An 18,924-nucleotide genomic window follows, 5' to 3' on the forward strand; every position below is an offset into this window, starting at 1 on the left:
AAAGAGAGGCAGTTTGGGGCAGTTTAGAATAGGTTATCAGCATGTCTTGGAAGCCTGACTGACTGGGTTTAAGTCCTGGCCCCACCCCTTGTCAGATGTATGACCTTAGCCAAGTTATTCTGCCTTGCCTACTCTCAGTTTTCTCATCTGTAAAATGGAACTAACCTATCTCACAGGATTGCTGGGAGGGTTAAGTGTTACTATACGCAAAGCATTCAGAAAAAAATGCCTGACTTATGCTAAGTGCTCAAAAGTGTTAGCTATGGTTATAATTACTAATATGTATTCATCTGAATATGTAAATAGCAATATATAAATCACATAAAACTTATAAATGTAGTTATATACACACAGAAACTCTCCTATCTCCTTCTTCATTTATATCCCGTATTTAGATGCTTTGGTCCAATTTCTCAATAGAGAGGGCAGACACTCAGGGAGCTGGGCCACTCATTTACAACTAGAAATGACAAAATTTTATAAACTGCTTGGGGCAGCATCACAAAACTGGATTTTCAAGAAAATAGTACCAAAAGTCTCTCCAAAAGGCCCAAATGTTCCCCTCACCCCTACTCTACAAACCATAGGAGAAGAGAAGTGAAGAAAAAGTCAGCATGGTTCTTGGAACCTCAGCTGCATTCTCACAGCTACTAGTAGTTATGGGAAAGAAACACAGGAAGACTGTTCTGTTCATGACTGTGTAGAGAGCCAAGAGTAAAACCTTGGATCAAGTGAGAGCTAGAAGCTGGATGGCATGGCCAGTTTGAAAAGTGAAAACCAGGCTACCCATGGCCATCCTCGGCCACGCTGGTCTCGTGGAACATCGAGGTGAAGCAAGAAGCTGGTTCTTCAGCCAGAAATATAGTTGTAGACTAGAGGCCCGGTGCACAAAAATTTGTGCACTCGGGGTGGGGGCAGGTCCCTCAGCCCAGCCTATGCCCTCTTGCAGTCTGGGACCCTCGGAGGATGTCCACCTGCTGGCTTAGGCCTGCTCCCTGGGGGGGATCGGGCCCAAGCTGGCAGTCAGACATCCCTCTGGCAGCCCGGCAGCTCTCAGGGGATGTCCACTTGCCAGCAGGGAGCAGACCTAAGCTGCAGTCAGACACCCTTAGTGCTGCTGAGGAGGCAGGAGAGGCTCCCGCCACCACCACGGTGCTGGCAGCCGTCAGTCTGGCTTGTGGCTGAGCAGAGCTTCCCCTGTGGGAGTGCACTGACCACGAGGGGGGAGCTCCTGCATTGAGCGTCTGCCCCCTGGTGGTCAGTGTGTGTCATAGTGACCAGTCATTCCCAGTCGTTCTGCTGTTAGGGTCAATTTGCATATTACCCTTTTATTATATAGAATAGAGGCCTGGTGCATGGGTGGGGGCCTACTGGTTTGCCCTGAAGGGTGTCCTGGATCAGGGTGGGGGTCCCGCTTGGGTACCTGGCCAGCCTGGGTGAGGGGCTGATGGCTGTTTGCAGGCTGGTCAAGCCCCCCAGTGGGAACCCTCACCCCATGGGGGTTTGGCCAGCCTGGGTGATGGGGCTGAGGGCCATTTTCAGGCTGCCCAAACCCCCTTCAGGGTGGGGGTCCCCACTGGGGTGCCTGGCCAGCTTGGGTGAGGGGCTGATGGCTGTTTTCAGACTGACCAAGCCCCCCGGCGACCGAAGCTCCCAGCCTTTTCTTTTTTTTTTATTCGCTCCAGCTCTGTGGCCATGGCAGCTGGAAGCAGGTATCTGGGGTTTATTTACCTTCTATAATTGAAACTTTGTTGCCTTGAGAGGAGGCAGCAGCCAGTGGGGAAGCTTGGCTTCCTCCATCATTGGGGCAACCAAGCCTCCTGCTTGCTCCAGCTCTATGGCTGCCAGCCGCCATCTTGGTTGGGTTAATTTGCATATAGTTGCTCTGATTGGCTGGTGGGCGTGGCTTAAGGCATAGCAAAGGTATGTTCAATTTGCATGTTTGTCTTTTATTAGTGTAGATATCAGCTAGATGGACAATTGTATTGGATTCCATCGTCACCCAGAATTAAGCTTTGGGGAGAGAGTAGAAGATTATAAACCAATGCAAAGGCTAGCATAATTTAAATTCACCTTTCTTGGGGTCTAGTTAGTCCTCTATGTCTTTCACCTAGAAGCCCAGCAGCATCCTGTCTTCTACAGAGAGCACTCCAGGGAAGGGAGATAAGACTCCAATCTGTCCATTGTGCTAATTGCTAGTTGTTCCAGTAAAAGTGTGTTAATGAATGGGGTGAGAACAACCAGTTTCCATGACATTTTTGAATTATTTCACTCATCTGTCCTCTTCTTATTCCTTTTTGTCAGAGATAATGAGAACCAGCGAGTGTTTGGTAGATGACTGACTTATGGTATCTGAGAAACTCCAGATGCCTCTGTTTTACCACCCAACATTTCCTGCTTCCTTTGTGATTTATAAGGTGGCTCAATCCTGTTCTGGAGGTTTTCAGGTTCTAATTTTTCAGCCTGATGACCCATCTCCGCCCATCACACTCTGGTTGAGGAGGCTATTCATTCCACGGATATTTGCTGAGCATCTTCTGTGTCCAGACACTCTCCTAGTGCTGGGGACACAACATTCAGAAAAACTGATAAATACCCCATCTTCATGGGCCTCATGTTCTAGTTTGGAAGATAAAATGTAAACATAAAAAAATGAATACAAAGTTGGGTGGTGTCATTGAAAAATAAGGCAAGTTAAGGAAAGAGAAGTTGATGGTGGTTGCTATGTTGAGCAGAGGTCTAGGCTTCTCTATTGTGATCCCCGTTATTCCCTTGTTCTGGTTAATATCTCTCACCGCTTGAAAAAGTAGTGGCTTAGGCCAGTCATGGTGTCCCTTGCCCCTGGTCACATGGCTAGTTCAGAGAAAAGACCCACATTGGGTCAGAGTACACTCCTAGAATTTTACAGCTGGGACTAGGGGGAAGAATTCCCTGCCTTTCTGGACAAGGAGCTAGAAGAACATCTTGAATCAGCAGGTGAGGAGCCATGGGTTGAAGATGATGGAGCAAAAAGATGGAAGGAGCCTGGGTCCCTGAAGATCACCAGCTTATACCAGCCCTGGAATGCTCATGTCCAGACCTCATTTATGTGACTTCAAAATAAAATTCTATTTATTGAGCTACTGTTAGACTTTTCTGCATTTCCCAGTTGAAACCAATCCTAATTGAGAAAATTAAATAGTATATATTCCAGATAAACTAATATTTCCAGGTATTGGGAAGACCTGTGAAGTTCAGGTCAGTTACTCTCTATATAGAAGCCTGAAACTACCACAGCTGGCCATTTTAGTTATGTCATGTTTTGTCCAATGATACTAACTACTCTCCCATATCCTGTGACATTATCTATATTCATTAAAAAAGGCAACAACTGTTCACAATAACAGGCCATTTCAAGGCAAGTGAAATAACCAATTATCTCAATAGAAAGCCAAGCTAAGCTGAAGAAACCAATAACTGCTCAGATTGTAGAGGAGCTGGACTAGGGGTAAGAAATGGCAATACCAAGAAGAAACCAGATTCCAGGAGAATCCAGCAGGGGAACTGAGGCAGAGCTTTTAAATATGTGGTTTAAAGAGATGACTCATATCACTATTCCAGTGATGGCGAACCTTTTGAGCTCGGCGCGTCAGCATTTTGAAAAACCCTAACTTAACTCTGGTGCCGTGTCACATATAGAAATTTTTTGATATTTGCAACCATAGTAAAACAAAGACTTATATTTTTGATATTTATTTTATATATTTAAATGCCATTTAACAAAGAAAAATCAACCAAAAAAATGAGTTCGCGTGTCACCTCTGACACGGGTGTCATAGGTTCGCCATCACTGCACTATTCCATTCCAAATTTAATATATAAAGAATTTAGATTACACAACTCCTGACTGTGTCTGTACTGGATTTGCACTTTCTCTAACTAGAGAGTTAGATTAAAAAAAAATTAAAGGACAAAAAAGAGCTAAGAAACACTAAGAAACAATGTATTGTGCTTAATGAAGTGGGTGTGTTTGTTTTATTTTTAAAAGTAATTTAGCTTTAAAACTTTGTTTATATGTATTACACCAATATGAAGCATTGTCTATTTATAAATATGTGAGCCAGACAGGCTCCAGGCAAATGAGAAGAACTGTGAGGGCTATTAGCTTTAATTCAAGGAAAGAAGTCTACATTATTAGAAAGTTCAAGCAATTTCTTGCTTTCAGTATTAAAAGAAAAATGTTAGAGCATGGACTGTTCCTTCGTGAGGTCTCATTAGTGCAGTTAGTTTGCATGTTGGAGAAAAAAGAAGAGCAAAGCCTCAGTTGACTTGCGCCACAATGTGGGCCTTATCCAAAGCCCGTGAAAGCTGCTGATGACAAATGAGCCTCACCTATTCACTGAGGCTGGCTGGGTGGGGCTTCTCTCCGATAATACTATATCCCAGCACTTAGAATGAGTTAATCTATACTGCTGAACCTTAAAAGGAACACACAGGCAGGCACACATAAAACGTCCCACTGTCTCCTTGACAAATTCTTACCATAGGTCTTCCCCATAATCAAATAAAGCTTTCAATGTTGTCAAAAATGTTTTCCAAATGTCCAGCTCATTCAACTGCAATGGCCATGAAAGGCACATCTTAGAAGAGAATATGCCTAATTATCCAGAGCCTGTCCAGGGTGGATGCCCAGGCAAGAACTTGGCTGATGTTGACCTCACCCACACCAGGGGCCTGACGGGTAATCAAAATGACCTTTAGGACAAAAGTGCAGAACAAGTCTTCATTTTTGTATAATGCTGTATTGTTTAACTCAGGCATTATTCCCCCAAGAAAACAAGCACCAAGCTCTTTGGCACACAAAGCCATATATTGACAGATTGAATCTGCTCTTTTGAAATTAAAGTTGGATGAGCTCAGGTCTCCCATTCTCCAAAGGGTATAAAAGTTCAGGTGAGCGTGGAATGCACGAGGGAAGGATGTCATTGGCAGGACATCATTGGTATGCTAAGTGGCCGTTTCATTGAGTGCATGACATTATTGGCCTGTTCAATTCCACTGCCCAGAACTGTAAGGATCTTAAAAACGGGCAAATGGGTTGCTTTCCCACCTCGTCTGAACCTCACGGGATAAAGAAGAAAAGCTGTTACCTTTCGCATCTGAGCCAGCAAGCCTTCGAACTCCTTCAAGTTCAGCGTCGTCCCACTGTAGGATGCACAGCTATTTGCTGCCTTTCCCAGCCAGTAAATGGTAACTAACACCTGCGAAACAAAACCATGCATAAGAGCGGGAGAGTTTTCTCTCAAGAATTACTTTTAAACTAAGGAGCCAATAAAGCTCCACTAACAGGAAATCCACTGATTTATGAAAACACCATCCATGAGGTAACCATTAAATGTAAATCATTTTAATAAGAACCTAATACTGTATCGGTCACACAAACATGATTCAGTAGTTAAAATGAGACTCCAGTTTTAGGAAGAGTTCATCTATAAGACAGCAAGAAGGAAAAAAAATAAATCCTCTAAAATTATTTTTGTGTAATGAAATATTTAAATATTCAAAATTAGGAAGCAAATTTTTTCAGAAACTCTTGGCATTTTTACCTAGACAAGTAATGACTAGGTTGTCAGTTCCTTGTGAGAGAGGTACTTTCAAAGGTCTACACCTTCTAATTATGGGCACAGAGGTTCTGCTAAGATCAATGGCAAAAATCCTAAAGAAGTGATGGAGGTTAATTAGTGGTTTCCAGCACAAGATCAACACAACATGTCTAACTAAAGTCAGAAGAAAACAATGTAAGAATACTATGTGCAGATATCTAGTCTTGGGTTACAGGTGGACTCCCATTAATCTGAAAAGAGAAATATTTAGCCTGGACAAGGTTGTTGCCAATTAAACTATCTTAATAGTTATAGAGATTCAACGTGTTTAAGAATGTCTAAGAATGTCTGTGAGTATTCAATGGTCTGAAGCTACAGCCCAAAGTTATTTTGTTCTGTCTTTCCAAAGAAACTGTCCATAAAGTAAATGCTCTTTACACCAACGGTCCCATAAAATCCAGCAGGGGTTGGCTAAAGATGAATCCTTAACACTGAATTATTGGGATCTGAAGCTTATGGAAAAGCTAAGACTATTATTTCATTTTCCCATTCGAACCTATTGCTTCATCCAGGCTGGGAAGTACTTATTGTCCCCCTCTACTTGCTAGGCCAGAAAATGCTTTGGATAATGGTATGGGTACATGGGTCCAGATGACAACAAGCCCCAAATACAGTAATGTGCCATCAATGCTTAGGTATGATTTGGTTTTCTACCTCTGTGGAAATATTTTACTTCAGGATTCCTTCAAAACTTCCAGAAAGTCTTTTTTTTTAATTGATTACTTACAAATGAATTTCCAGAGGATAATTCCAAATGTCAGGACATTAACTAGGAACATAAGCTAATATGTGCTACGAGTATGAGGCTATCCTGAAAGGTGTAATAGGAGAATAGAAAACAGAACTGTCTTGTGTTTGAGATGATAGGTTCTCTGATTTGTTTAAAATTGTGTGATGGAAAATGGCATATAGCCCTAGTTTTATAGAAGAACAAAAAGAAGATAAGAATAAAACTGTCAATCAAATATCATAGTACCCTAGAAACAAAAAAAAGGGGATCACAGCTTAGTTTTTTCTATTTTATATGCAGAAGGTCATTTCTTACATTCCTCAATGTAACCTTAAAATAAGGGGCGGGGGTGGCGGGATTAAGCAAAAAGGGGAAAAAAGAGAAAGAACTCATGGACATGACAACAGTGGGTTGATTGCAGGGGTTAGGGAAGTAGGTGGAGGTGGAAGAGGGTATAAAGAAATAAATGGGGATGGGAAGAAATAAAATAAAATAAAATAAAATAAAATAAAATAAAATAAAAGAAAGAAAGAAAAATAAAATGAAAGAGCAGTAATATACTTGCTTTTTGAAAATAAGATCTAACTTCAAAAAGTTGATTTGGGGAAATACTAATTAAAAACTCAAAAGATTAGTAGGAGAAAAAAAAGTACAAGCCAATGACAGTCAACATTATTCACATTGTGCTGATCTCTCCCTGAAACAATTTGCCCAACTGCTTAATTTAATAATCCCAAATATGCCAACCAAGAGCCAGGAACTAACGTCACTGCTGAGACATCGTCTTGTGTTTAAGAAATTGAATCACAACCAGAGCACAGGCTTTCATTTGCTCATTTCTGGATTGAGCACTTCTTTAATTAAAAAGAACCCCCCCAAACTACCATTTTTATTTCTATAATAGTCATTAATTATTCTATCAGAGACACATATACTAGTTTTCTAGAATTCTTTCTGGAACAGCATAGGAGAGACACTGAATGTATGAACTAAATTTTACACTTGAACCATCAAAGTTCAGAAAGAATAAGGTGGGAAAGTGAAGTTAAAACACTTACATTTTTCAGCTTCCTACTATAATCAAGGCTCCTAATTAAGGAAAAGGAAAAGAAAATATGGTCAGAACAGTAGTTTCTTCACTGTGATCTTTCCTTACACACATACTTTTAAGATATACTTGAATTAACTAATATAATAAAACCAGGAAAATATAGTATTTTAAGGCCGATGATTACTATTTCAGGTACTAAGTAAAACTGTTTAGAAAGTGCAAGGTGGGCTTGAAGTTTCATAGTGCACCATGAAAACATTAAGACTAACATTTGGAAAATAAAGAATTCCACTTACTAGTAAACCCAAGACTATTTATATTTGTACTAGAGGCCCGATGCATGTAATTCATGCAAGAGTAGGCCTTTTTTCCCCCGGCTGCCAGTACTGGCTTTCCTCTGGCACCCGGGACCCAGGCTTCCCTCTCAGCCCCGGCTTCATCTGGAAGGACGTCTGGAAGGACGTCCAGTCTAATTAGCATATTACACTTTTATTATTATAGATTTTCCAAGTTTAACTGTTAAAGCAAAATTGTGCCTTGATTATAAACCACTGTCAAATGGAAATCTGCACTTTCAAATTTTTTTCATACAAGTACTTTTAAAATGGGTCTAAAACCTTAATTAATAGACCTGAAAAGATATGTACAAGAGGTAATAATATCCAAATATTTGTCCTTTTCTCTTATGGAAATAAATTAGTGTTGGGAATTAGCCACAAGCAAGAAAATAAGTATGTTATGTTTAACTATACACATGTGCATTCTTAAATATACATAAACTAGAGGCCCAGTGCATGAAATTCATGCATTCAGGGGGGTCCCTCAGCCTGGCCTGCACCCTCTCACAGTCTGAGAGCCCTCGGTGGATGTCGGGGGGAGTGGGCCTAAGTTGGCAGTCAGACATCCTTAGGGCTCCTGGGAAGGCGGGAGAGGCTCCCACCACCGCCGCTGCACTGGCCAGCCATGAGCCCGGCTTCTGGCACACTGACCACCAGGGGGCAGCTCCTGTGTTGAGTGTCTGCCCCCTGGTGGTCAGTGTGTGTCATAGCGACTGGTTGTTCCACCGTTCAGGCAATTTGCATATTAGCCTTTTATTATATAGGATATTTATTCTCAAACTATAAACAAATAAGCTAGCTGGTGGAACTTTCTAAATATTTATACAGTGAAATATAAAAAATTTCTCTAAAATTATTCCAAAGTTTCTTTAACATGTCAACAAATAAATACCAGGAAAAACAAATACCGTTTTTCCCCACAAGTGGGGGGACAAGAGGGAGAATGTAATATTATTGTATAAGCCAGTCAAGAACTCCTTCAAGTTTTTACACTCCAACTACTTCATTGCTGCATATCTGATCCAAAGTACATGTCAATGACTAGGTGCACGATTTTAAGTCCATTGAAGTTTGAGGAACTAGAAAACGAAGTAGTACATACTAAGATGAACCCATCAATAGGGGCCTGGATTAAAAGAAGCATTGGTCCAATTTGGATTCAATTAAGAGAATGTTTTCCTGTTCCCTCCTTTTAACAGAAAAAAAATGTTATGTCAGATATTTGCTAGGATTTTTAAAAAGTTTAACAAAAGAAACAGATGAAAACAAACAAAATCTACAAAGGATTTGAAATTTGTATGAAAAACAAGTTAAAAACAGGGAACACCCAACTTTTTCTGCATTGACAATGAAAGTTCATTGATTAAAACTGTAACCCATTTCTAAAAAGTCATGCTGGGCACATAGTAGGAGCTCACAGAATATCTGCTGAACAACTTCCACACAGCAAACAGTAATGTGAAAATGCTTCCAAACTCTGCAGGTAAATCCTCAGGAGCAAAGGAAAGCCTTTCCTCATTTTCATCCAGTTGCTCCGGTTCCGTGGAATGATTCTTGCTGCCTGCCCTTTGGACTGTGCTTTCATTCCCCATCTAGGTTGTCTGGCATCCATTATAGGTAGAGTTCACTAAATTACACATTCAGTAATCATTTGCAGGTTTTTCCTTTTTAGTCTACTCAAGTTACTTCTCAAAAGAAAAAAAAATCTAAAAAAATTACCTACCATGAAAACTCGAGAGTGTTTTTTAAAAAACAATTTCAGAAAAGCATCGAAATTTCCTCTGTGGGATCTACCCCTATAACTTATCGCTTATGACATTAATTGGTGTCAGTGGGGTGGTTCTCCATCGCTGCTAATGTTCAGCTCAACTCTCAGAGGAAAAAGTAGAGAAATACAGCAGTTCTACTTGAATCTACGAGAGCTATAAAGCCTATGTCTGGTGCGAATGTCCCACGCACAGGGCCAAGTTAACCAGCGCCATTTACAGAAAAGTCATAAGCAGAAAGCCCCACTCCTCCCTAAAACTAGAAATGGTTTTCTAAGTACTGTCAATGAATTTATGGCATAATCTTAATATAAAATTATTTCTGTTCTAAATATTCATTCAGTGAAATAAAACATTTTCTCTATAATGATTCCAACTTCAGGATCCTACCGGGCTTGTGGACTGCCCCTCCCACCACACTCAGCCTTGCTCAGTACCCTTCTACCACACTGGCCACTTTTCTCTTTCTTTTTTGTTAATCTTCACTTGAGGATATTTTTCCATTGATTTTTAGAGAGAGTGGAAGGGAGGGGGAGAGACAGAGAGAGAGAAACATTGACGTGAGAGAGGCACATTGGTTGGTTGCCTCCCACACGCAGGGCCAGGGATCCCCCAGATCAAGCTTGCAACCAAGGAATGTGCCCTTGACCAGAATCAAACTCATGGGCTGCCACTCTATCCACTGAGCCAAAATGACTAGGGCTGGCTACTTTTCTTTTTAAACATCAAGTTGGTTTCTTCTTCCCCAGCCTTTCTATATGTTCTTCCTCTACACTCCATGCCTTACAGATCTTTGCATGGCTGGTTCTTGCTTCCCATTCATGTCTCAGCTCACAGCTGAAATGCTGTCTCTTCAGAGAGGCTATTCTTGACCACCTCTGGACTTATTACTATCTTTCTTCTTCCGGTTCTCTGGTGACTGGAAAGTATCTGACACAGAGTAGCTGCTCAGTAAAGACTGGTTAAATGAATGAATGAAAACTGATAGTGTCATAGGAGAGGATGATGGAAAAGTATTGCCTAAAGAGAATACTAATGCTCAAGTGAAAGAAAATTAAAAAGGGGAGAAAATAAGTAGAAGAAGTGTAAAAGGGAAGATAGACTGAAAGACAAGATAAAGAAGGGAAGGGAAGCACAGGGAAGAGATGAGGAAAAGAAACAGAGGGAAAGATAAAGAAAAGGACAGAGAAAAGAAGGGGAAGATGCGACAGTAACCAAGAAGTGACTATGTCTGTGTACATTGGTCTAAGTGACTTTTCCCCCTTTAGGTTGCTTTCTGTGCCTTCGAATTAAAGTCTCTTTTTTTCAGAAGTTGGCTAACTGTCTTCTCAGATCTGCACTGAGAAAAATTTAGCTAGAATTATACCTGAGAAAACATCTGTCCAATTTCATTTTATAGATGAAAAGGCGGCCCGGCCGGTATGGCTCAGTGGTTGAACATCGACCCATGAACCAGGGGGACATGGTTCAATTACTGGTCAAATCAGGTCACATGCCTGGGTTGTGGGCTCGATCCCCACTAGGAGGCGTGCAGGAGGCAGCTGATCGATGATTCTCTTATCATTGATGTTGCTATCTCTCCCTCCTTCTCCCTTCCTGTCTCTGAAATCAATAAAAAATTGTTTTTTAAAGGAAAACCCAATTGAAACAAGGGAACTTGCCTAGGATTACAGAACTAGAGAGAAGCAGATGGAGGGCTAAACACCCAACTTACTGATGCCCGGTTTTTTGCAGGTAACAAGAAAGGTGCTAAGAGTTCTGAATTTCCAAAATCAATCTCAGCATTCTCCTGGTTTAGTAAGAGTGATTTAAAGTAGCTCTAATAAACGAATAAATACATCAAAGTGAACTTTCCCCAAGCAATGTGTGTGTGACTAATTATTATGATGTTGCACAGTTAAATATTGTTTTTGGTCACTTGCCACCAGGTGAAACTACAATGTGAGATGAGGCAGAACCTGAAACAATTTCCTAAAATGAACAGTGATTTATAGAGGCTGGGTACAATAACAAATGGAGCATATAATGACTGAGATGAGGTTGATGGTGGTTTCCACATTCAAATATCATAATTTTTATTCTGTTATTTTTTGTCCTTAGCCAACATTTTCCTATGAGAAATATTAAAGAATGACACATTAACAACAGAGAAGTGATTTTATGTAATCAATCATGGCTGAATCCCCCTTATTTCCCATTGCAAATAATAAAATCCAGTATAATTTCCTAATTGGATTTCATTCAGTAGTTTCCATTTCCCCCCCATCATTAAAAAAAAAATCAATACTGTCAAGTGGTATAAAATTAACAGCTCCGAATTTTGGCTTTTCTCCCCTTTTCTGTTCTTCTATGATTAAATAACCCAAAAGTAACCAAAAGAAGTGCAGACAATCCACAGATTCTTCCCATGTAATTAAGGTGATTAATAAAGTATATCCATGCCATATATTCTTTGACTAAAGTGAAAAATGTTTTATGTGAAATTTGTAGAGTCATAAGGACTTTTTTTCTCATTATTCTAGTCATGATCTATTTCTTTACAGAGAAGCACATTGCCTTTTCTTTTACTTTACATTCTTTCCCAAGAATTCTTTGGCCCAAACATGGCTCATTGAGTAGATACAGTCAACAATAGGTAAATGGCCAATGATCCATCTTCAAAGAATTTGATCATTGACACATATGAGAAAACAGTTACAAATGTAAAAGAAGAGATTTTTCCATGATCTATTGCACTCTTTGCATAATAAACAGAGTTGAGATCTGTTTACCAAGTTTTCAGTCTTCCAAGAGCCTATTCAAATGCCCAAATGGAGCCAATAAAAGCTTTTTGTCTAATTCACACAGATTCTTTGCATATTTCTCTCTTGCCTTCGCCTCCTTTAAGTTTCACCTAATATTTTTCTCCTCTTTAACATCCTAATTTATAGGAGTGATACTTGATTTCAAAAAATTCTATTTAATCAGAATGAAAGCTATACACAGAGGGAAGGTCAATGTGTCTTGATTTGAAAGCCTGATTTTTACCTTTACATTTTTATTTTATGAGGCATGCCCAATTCTCTGCCTCTTAAAGCTTAAAACATCATCACAAAACTACAAATCAAACCATAAATGGGTTTTCCTTAAATATAAATCGTGTATTACTTACTTGACTGTTACTCTGTTGGATGTATCCTGTAGGTCACTAGGGTCAAAAAGTTGAGATTCTTTAAGGCCGAGCTCTTTACAACCTCTCAAGAATAAGATGATATTGTCCTGGGAGGAAGAAAAGAAATTCAAGTCTGTATTATTTTATATTATCTTTATAAACCAGCCCTTTCTCTTTAATAGTCTAAATTACTGGAGGGTCGGCAGTCATGAAGGCAGCAAGAGTCAGGTCTAAATCATGGCTTGTTGGATAAAAAAAAATTCATACTTTGTTAGGATATGCTGGAGTAAGCAGACATGTCAAACTTTTAAACCCACAGCCATGTCAAATTCATTTTTTTCCCTTTACCTTAACACATTTTTGTAAAACTGCAAGTAAACTATCATTGAGAAGCAGAACTTAGCATCTTTTGGAGGAACCATACCCAAAACCAGATATTCCCTTTTGTAAAGTTTTGTCCATATCTTATTGCCTAGAATCTGGTTCAAAATTTATATAAAAAAATTAGTTTTAGTACGAGAGTGTCACCTTCAGTGAGTTGTTTTTTAATTGATCTTCTAAAATACATTCTTTATCAGTTGGTTTTCACTGCTAATACCTTTTTGTGGACATAAATGGAATTAAATGGGAAAAATCTAAACTTAACTGGGAAGAGGGGGAAAAAGGAGCAAGGAAAGGCTTTGAAAATAACGCAAAAGACCCTCCTAGTGAGAATTGCCTCTCACAGGTACAAATATACTTTGAACTGGTGGAGTAGCAGGCACAGTTGACAATTAAGGAAGGTTCTGGTCATCATCTGTTGGGAGTCATTAAACATAAACAAATGGCTTTGGAAGGGATTGCAATTGTGGGCCATCCTTATGGAAGTCCGGGGTGTTAGCAGCAGGTTCAGCAGTTACAAGGTTCTGTTATCTTCCTGAAAGACTTCTGACAAGCTAGCTGGCCCTATTAGTTAGTGAACGTTATAGGAGAGGAATGATAAAGGTTGGCTCCAGAACCCAGATCATGTGAATCCATCTGAATACTGTAAGAACGATGCTACAAAAACCTGAAATGATGGTGGTAGTTACTGAATCATGTATTCACCCAAATGCAGTTTAACAAGCAAACAGAAAGCAGAGGTTTTCCCAACAAACCAGTGTGTAGGCAGGATTCTAAGATGAACCCCAAAAATCTCACTCCCTACTGTACATACTGTGTATGGTCCCCTCCCCTTGAGTGCCAGTAGAACCATAAATGTAAGGAGCTATCAATCACTCTGTGGCTATGTTACTAACCAGTTGGCTTTGAATTAATCAAAAGAAAATCATCTGATTGGGTCAGACCTACTCAGGGGAGCTTTTAAAGGCAGGTAAAGTCAGGGTTCCTGGTGGCCATATGTTTTAAAGCTGTAAGGAGATGCATTCTGTCAACAACCACATGAGCTTGGAGAGGCTTGGATGAAGCTAAACTAAGACCTCAGCCCCTGCCAGTACCATGGTTTCAGCCTTGTGAGATCCTGAGCAAAGAACCCCGTCATGCCATGTCCATACTTCTGGCTGCAGAACCCAAGATAATAGTTGGGTGTTGATTTAAATGGGCGCTAAATTTGTAGTAATTTTCTATTCAGCAATAAAGAAGATTAATACACCCAGGATCAAAACAACAAGGGCAATAGCAATAAACTGCTAACATTTATTTAGCCCTTTTTATATGCTAAGCGTTTTTCCGAGAGCTTTCATCCTCATTTCAGATGAGCAGTTGGAGGCACAGAACTATTAAGCACCTGGTCTACGTTCACACAGCCAGCGAAGGATGGAGATGCAAAACAATGGGGCATATATGAGGAACTCCAGCATAAAATCTAAGGTCAGCACCAAAGGAAGATGATGCTACCGAGTCAGGGGCTGCTCAAGGAGGGCCTTGAAAACCATGGAAGGCAGGCTGTGAAAGTCACAAAGGGGCTGTGATCTGAGAAATGAATGCCCGGATCTGCAGCAGCAGCAGATGGTTGGAGAGGTAGACAGGGTGAAGGAAGGACTTACAAAGGACAAGATAGGAGACAGAGAGACCAATGAGGAGAGACTACAGTCTCACTTTCCCCCATGGCCCTTCCCAGAATGTGTTCTTTCTGGTGTCCCTGGATTTTTTTCAGCAGGCAAGAGGGGCCATCATTCACAAGACCTGTGTCATTCAGAAGGCCTCTTGTAGACTAACATGAGCTGGTCATATTCTGAAGTCATCTATACCTTGGCCAGTCTCTCCTTCAATGATCAAATTTCTCCTTGGAGTTTTTCTATGTTCCCTCCCATGTCCAAAGATTTATCTATGTTCAGGTAAGTTTTTTCTAGGGCATTCAACTGTTTGGAGACATATTTCTAGGGCATATTTCTGGTTGGTCTGTGAGCTATGAGGGCTTCCAGCCTGGAGCAAAGCAAAGGGTGTGTCCTGGTACTCTAGAGGAATCATTTGCAAGCACAATAAGAGGACCGGACCTGTAACTACCCTGTGGTTCCATAGGAAGCACATGAGTGGGGCATCTCTTGTTCTCAAGAAAGGTGAGGAGGCACGTTTTCGTATGCATACCCAGATGCCCAGATGCATGTCTGAGCACCACGCTGTATTCAGCACACAGACTGCAAACACAAAAGCGCTGTGTTACCAGCCAGGCTGACCAATTTGGGCTGGGAGATTTAAATAACTGCAGGTCTCCTTCCAACTTCTTGCTGCAACCTAATGATGCTGGACGGGAGCCAGACCCCAGTCAGGAGAAAAGCCAGAAGGAAGAATGCTCCAGCCAAGAGCTAACAGGGGCCGCCACCGGAGAGGGCAGGAAGCACTGTGCCTTTAATTATATAAAATGCAACTCGCAAATTCCCATCTGCCCTGCTCTTCACACTGCGATTTTTCCACATTTACAATTCCAAGCAAAACGCACATATTAATGTTTTAGTTTCAGAAGCCAAGCAGTACAACAGCATCTCATTTCCAAGGGAGAAGTGGAAGACACTGATTTACGACAATGACCACTCTATTCAACTCTCGCTAATGTAATATTATTACAAACCTATTATGATTTTGCAGGGCTTCAAAAGAAGTTCTTTAAGACTTAAAAAAAAAGTCAATGTCATGAAAAAGCAAAATTGGACATTAAAGACACATAATGACTGAACATGATCTATGAGCTTTGACTGGATCCTTGATCCAAAAAGAAAAGGTAATTGAGGGTATAAAAGTCCAATTTAGATGTAGCCTATATGTTGTATGATGTTTTATTTTTATTTATTTATTTATTTTTAAAATATATTTTATTGATTTTTTACAGAGAGGAAGGGAGAGAGATAGAGAGTTAGAAACATCGATGAGAGAGAAACATCGATCAGCTGCCTCCTGCACATCTCCTATTGGGGATGTGCCCGCAACCCAGGTACATGCCCTTGACCGGAATCGAACCTGGGACCTTTCAGTCTGCAGGCCGATGCTCTATCCATTGAGCCAAACCGGTTTCGGCTGTATGATGTTTTAAATGAATGTTAATTTTCTTAGACAGGATGACGATGAGATTGTGGTTATATGAGAGAATGCCTCAACTGATTGATTGACTGATTGATTGATTTTAGAGAGAGAAGAAGAGGGAGAGAAGGAAGACATTGATTTGTTGTTCCACCTACTTATGTATTCATTGGTTGCTTCTTATATATATGTGACTTGACTGTAGATCTAACGTGTAACCTTGGCATATCGGAACGATGCTCCAACCAACTGAGCTAACCAGCCAAGGAGAATGCCTTTATTTTTAAGCAAGTATATGAATTATTAGGGATGAGTTATCATAATGTCTATAACATAATTTCAAATGGTTCATGGTAAAAAAATGTATTTGTGTGCATGCATATAAGAGAGAGAGAAAGAGAGAGAGAGAAAAAAAATGAATGAATGTGGGCCTGACATGGAAAAGGAGAGACAGCAAATCTAGCAAAAGATCAACCATTAGTGAATCTAGATCAGAGATTGGAAAACATTTTCTGTAAAGGGCCAGAAAGTAAGCATGGCTTTGTGGGCCTATGGTGGTCTCTGGCTGAGACTCACCTCTGTTTTGTAGCCAGACAATTCATAAATAAATGGGAGGTTCCGTACTCCCACATACTTTACAAAAGTAGACGGTGGGCTGGATTGGGCCCAGAGTGGAGTCCACCAGTCCTGTTGTAGGTAAATGGTTATGCAGGCATACACCATGCCATTCTTTTCAGTACATTTGAAAATTTTCAAAAAAAATTTTTGGAAAAAGTTTTTTACATTTGTAGAAATACATTCAACTACATAGAGTTACGACTTCACCAGCAAAGCCAATTTCATAAAATTCAAGGGAAAAACTCAGTCACCTCCGAGACAACTATTGCCAAGTCACTGAGGTAAATGTTTAAGTACTGCTGATGGAAAGTGACCATTTCTGGCTAACTGGAAAACACTGTAACACGAATCTCCATCCAACACAGATACGTAACATACAGTTCCTAACAGAGTCCATTTTGTGCTAGACTCATATGAATATATGGATTTATACTGCTGTTTATGTAACTAGCATGCATTCATTCCTTCTTCTTCTTGGCCCTGTGGTTTCCCATTTCATTAACTTGTGGGCCTGCAATGTGTATGAAAATAGTCCCCAGGGGCCCGGGGTTGAGGTCTGGGCTTTCCACCTTCCACAGGACCTCTTCCCTGAATAAGTCCTTGTACTTCGCTCCCCTCCCATCTCTCTCCAAAGACAAGATGTAGGAAGGCCCTGGATGGTCTTTATCCCCAGAGTGTAGCAGTGTCCTTAGCATATAGTGGGAACTTACTAAATATTTAAAATAAAGTAAGTACTAAGTTCTAAGTACTCATAAGAATGAAAACAACAACAACAACAAAATTCTTAATAGGTAAAATAATAAGGACTTATAAAAAAAATCTCTCATCTTCAAGATTAATTTTCATGATCCGTCAAGTAGCTGGAATTGTTCAAGATACATATAAACAGAGGTGTGACTTCAAATTAGACAAAGGAAGCGAGAGAACAACAAATATATCAAGGAACACAGTATAACAGCTTTGGATCAGAAGGACGCTAGGCAGAGTCCCAGCCTCATCCACGTATTAGCCATGTGATCTTGGGCATAGATCCTAACCATTCTGAGCCTGATATTTCTATTCTGGAAGGTGGGGGATGCCATAAACCTAACAGGGACATCAGAATTACAGAAAATATATAATAAGAACACAGACTAGTGTCTGGTACTTTCTGGGACACTCATTATATAGAAGTTATTATTATGACATTCTTGTCAACTCAGGTCACAGAAGGCAAGATGATGAACAGTTTATCCACTCATGAAAAACAGACACAGTGTGTTTTTATAGCCCTTGTCAGTTACACGGTAGATGGCAAAAAGAAAAACTACAACAAGTAGTTGGTGTTTTTGTTTAGTTACTGTTATCCACTGTCAATTTGGTACTTTTACACAGGCAGCTTCAAACGTAGGCACAGGCTGTGCACCAGAAGTCCCTTTGTAAGGTAACGGCTTGTAAGTCATCATTTGTAATTATCCCAGAGAAATAATCTTACATAGTGGTTCCCAGTTTAGACCAGAAAAGCCTACTTAATCCAAACCGTCCCTGAAGGGGAGCAATAATTACATTATGGAACCTAACCACTGAGCAGAACAACATTTCACTGGGAAATTGCATTCAGAAATGCCAACCACATGTCCCTCTTGGCTATAGCTGTAGTCAGATGGAGGATTCCAGAGGCCAGAGCAAAGGCTTCCTTGCCCAAGGCAGTGCCATGGGAGGAAAGGGCAAGAGGGAGGGGAGTCAGCAATTCATTCCAGTGCAGCCCCCCACATCCCTGCCTCATCCAGGCCCTTCTCCCCCTTGTCCTCAGAAGGCAAGCAAGGACCTGCTTGCTACTTCCCCTCTCTCCAGCTGTCATTTCCACCCGAAAGGGCTGTCTCTCTTTCCTTCATCCACCGGTACTTAGGGTTTCTCTAGAGAAAGCAGACAGGCAGTGGGAAGCCCCCTTCTCTGCCTGATCTTTTTGGCTTTACTTCCTTTACCACCAGTAGGTAAAGGCCACCATGATGGTGGAAGTGGAGTTCACAGAAAATGAAGGTAATGCTCATTTGAGTTCACAGAAAATGAAGGTAATGCTCATTTGAGTTTCAAAAGAATCCAGATGCCTATGTTGCTAGGTATTTTAATGTAATATGGCCTTAGCCTGTTTGGGTC

At 40.5% G+C, this 18,924-nt stretch overlaps 1 long non-coding RNA gene across 1 annotated transcript in view; it reads right to left on the reverse strand.

Moving 5' to 3' along the window:
- Positions 1 to 7,447: 7,447 nt before the first annotated feature.
- The window catches only part of LOC111825959, a 59,534-nt gene continuing 48,057 nt past the window's right edge, over positions 7,448 to 18,924 (reverse strand). Inside the window, exons 2-3 of the long non-coding RNA XR_002829191.1 lie at positions 12,679 to 12,785; positions 7,448 to 7,461 (exon numbers count right to left, since the gene is read on the reverse strand). This is a non-coding gene — a long non-coding RNA (uncharacterized LOC111825959). The remainder of the gene's footprint in view (positions 7,462 to 12,678; positions 12,786 to 18,924) is intronic.

The sequence above is a fragment of the Myotis lucifugus genome, unplaced genomic scaffold (genome assembly GCF_000147115.1).
Source record: "Myotis lucifugus unplaced genomic scaffold, Myoluc2.0 scaffold_48, whole genome shotgun sequence".
Lineage (NCBI taxonomy): Eukaryota > Metazoa > Chordata > Mammalia > Chiroptera > Vespertilionidae > Myotis > Myotis lucifugus.